The sequence below is a fragment of the Apteryx rowi genome, unplaced genomic scaffold, assembly GCF_003343035.1.
Source record: "Apteryx rowi isolate R43461 unplaced genomic scaffold, aptRow1 scaffold_2241, whole genome shotgun sequence".
Lineage (NCBI taxonomy): Eukaryota > Metazoa > Chordata > Aves > Apterygiformes > Apterygidae > Apteryx > Apteryx rowi.
The window spans coordinates 3,625-7,091 of NW_020448577.1; positions in this window are offsets into that span (position 1 = coordinate 3,625).

The window sequence follows — 3,467 nt, forward strand, 5'->3', positions numbered from 1 at the left end:
ATGATCTCAGGCCCCATTTCAAGCACAGAGCAAATGTCTCTGGGACAGGAGTCCTTTGTGCTTTATGTGACCATCTAAAAGAAGGCAGGTGAATACCACCTCCTCCTCCCTGTTGACTGTAAGGGCAGCCTGGGAGGCACTGCCTCAGGCATATCTACATTACAGTGGAAATTCTTGGCATCCACCTTTAACCAACTGAAAGGCCATTGCCTGGATCCCCTCAGGGGTGAGGTGAAAACGACAGGCTTTTCTGCAGTGATTTCTGTTCCTCTGTAGTTTGTGCCTCTAAGCAGATGGTGCCATCCTCCCCTTGGTTTCTTGCCTGAAGCTCAGGCTGGATGGGCATGTGAATGTGTAGATTGTCTGTCACAGCAGTGACTGTGAGATGGTGGAGAAGTAAGAGGAATAACGGAGTTACTGCCCTGGACTGCAGCAGAGAGGATTTCATCTTGTTTGTGATGGAGTTAGGCAAGCCAAAGCTCAGCTGGAGCGGGAGCTGGAGCTAGAGCTAGGAAGGGATGGGGAGGGTAACCTTAAGGGTTTCTGTAAGGACGTTGGCAGTACAAGGCAGCGACACAAGGAAAATGTGGTGTCCCTGCTCAGTGGGGCAGGGGACGTAGTGACAAATACAGGAGAAAGGCTGAGGAGCTCATTGCCTCTTTTACCTTGTCTTTTCCTGGTCTTGTCTACTGCCAGGCCTCCCTGGCCCCCGAGTCCTTTGGCAGCATCTGTGTTAGCAAAGCCTCACCCCTGGTAGAGAACGATGCATCTGGGGAGGACTTTTGCCCAGTGGGCACACACAAGTCCATGGGACCAGACGGGAAGCACCCCAGGGTGCAGGGAGAGGTGCCTGGAGTCACTGCAATGCTGCTCCCAATTGTCTGTGAAATGTCAGGGTAATCAGGGAGGTTCCTGATGCCTGGGAAAAGGCAGACATCGCAGCCATTTTGCAGAAGGGCAAGAGGGAGGGTCTGGGGAATGACAGGCTGGTCCTCTTCATCTCAGTCCCCAGGAAGGTGATGGAGCGAATCCTTCTGGAAACCGTCTCCAAGCATATGAAGGGCAAGGCCTGGAAGAGGCAGCATGGGTTGACCAAGGGGAAATGGAAACCATGCCTGACCAACCTGATTGCCTTCTACCATAAGATGAATGCCTGCGTGCACAAGGGGAAAGCAGGGGATTTTGTGAACCTTCACACAAGCAAAGCCTTTGGCACATTCCCCCAGAATCTTGTTATAGGCAAATTGATGAGCTCTGCCCTGGATCAATGGACCATAAGGCAGGTGGAAGTTTGGCTGGACCAAGAGTATCTCTTTTTCATTGTATTCAGTGCCTGCAGGATGAAGCCTGAGTTTAGTGTGAAAGATAAAAAATTAGGACTGAATGTGCTGAGGGTGACTATAAACTGATTGATGCCTTCTCTGCTCTTCAGTGATCCTTCCTCTGGTCCCACCTCAGTCTACCCTGAACTCCATTTTTCCCCTTCTGTAATAGATCAGGACTGTGGAGAAAGAGCTGAGGCCAGGGAAATGCCACGCTGATAATCTGGGGAGCCCACTGAAAAAGGAAATGTGTGCCTGAGACCTCACAGCACAGGCCTGGAAAAGCCAAGTGACAGTGACCCTCCTGAGGTGCCAAGGACCCCAAGCCCTGAGCCACGGGGCTGGATACGGCCTCCTCTGCTCATGCCATGGGCTCCTGACACACCTCGCAGAGTAAGGTAAATTTCTGTGGGAGAAGTGGAGGAAGAAAGAAGAAATGAATCAAAAGGGGGAATTCAGGCCAGGAATCCCACCAGGAAACATCTCCACATGCAGGTGGATTTACCCCCTCTCTGGCAAGGCCGTTTCTTCCATGACCAGCAGCACAGGGGAGAAGGAGGGTCTTTTCCTGACACCCCTGGTGGGAAGTGGAATGGGGGGCAGCAGGATTTGAGAGACCCCTTCCAGSCAAGGGGCAGTTGCTGGGCACTCAAACAAAGATTTCAGCCTGGGACCTTGAAGTCCTGGGTGGCTGAAGACTACGAGATGCCTCCCATGTGTGGCTCACAAGGCACCTCAGTCACATCACGGCCACCACTGAAATGACCCCAGAAGCAGATCCCGTAACATCTGGCCTGAACRAGACCTGCAGTATTTCCYTGCCTTTCTCTGGGCACCTCCAAATTTCTTTTCAGCTCCTCAGCACTGGGGAGCAGTCTCGGCTCCTGGAGTGGTGGGGAAGGCACCAGTGACTGCCAGCCCTGCCGCTACACTCAGAATTGTGTTGTGCTGAACTAAACCAAGTCCCCAGGGTGCTGCCTGCAGCCAGCTGGATGGGCACAGGTGGGACCTGGCCCTTCCTCTTCCTCCCAAGCATGTTGTTTGAGGAAGTGCTGGAAGAAGAGGCCTGGCGGGATCCTCATGGCACTGCACTGCCTGGCGCTGGGATAACTCCCTGCACACACTTCCTGGGCCAGGAGCTTGTGGACAAGCAGGCAGCAGTGCTTCTGGGAGTCCATCAGGAGCATGCCCTCTGGGTGGGCAAGAAGACCTCAGGCTCTTGTCACCCTGTTGGGGAGGAGCTGGCTGCTCAGAGGACTGAGGGGAGGAGGGACAGGTCCCACGGCTTGCAAGGTGAAGGTGCTGATGTCTGCCTGGGGCCAGGGCACTGCTACCTCATAGGCCCTCTCCCAGCTCCTGGGAAGCCACTGCAGAAGCAAGCCAGTCCCAGAGAATAACTTTCCCCATGTTCCTGGGAGCCAATGACAGGCTCACTTCTGTGTGAGAACATGTCAGGCCAGCAGCAGGGACATGGCAGAGGTTTGTGCTTGTGAGGTCAGTGCTGCCTGAGTCCTGACAGGCGAGTAGCAGGAACATGGCTTAGATCCATATTGAGAGGTCACTGCTCTCTCAGTACCTGATAGGCCATCAGCAGACTCTTGGCTCATGTAGCTTCTTTTCATGTCTCCTCTGTGTCTGCTGCTCAGAGGCCAGGAAGAGGCTTGTGGCTTACCCAGCCTTCCCCGCATTGCCGCCCCACACAGGCTTTTTAGACAGATGAATAATTTTGTCTGGGAGAATAATTCTGGTGATTTTGAGATAGTTATTTATATACGGAGTCAAGTGTATGGAATGTTTGCCATGTACAAGGCAATCAAGATCTGTTTGCCACTAGCATCCCTCTTGACAGTCTGCCATTGCAAAAGATAGGGGTTACAACGTTTGTAATAGAAATGGATTTAGCATTTCAATGCCTTAACTACAGTATCACTTCTTTCTTCATAAGGGACAAACCTTAACAAATAAGGAAGCTAAATTGCATCTTGTGTTTTGGTAACTTTKGSAAGACAACTACACCRATTTCYATCAGCAGACTTCAGTAGGAGTACGTCCTCCACTTTCTAGGCTTCTGGGAGTTGGCATTGAAGGAAGGTGCTTAAAAGATGAAGCAGGTTACTTTTCTGGTGATGGTGTTTTCCTGAATAC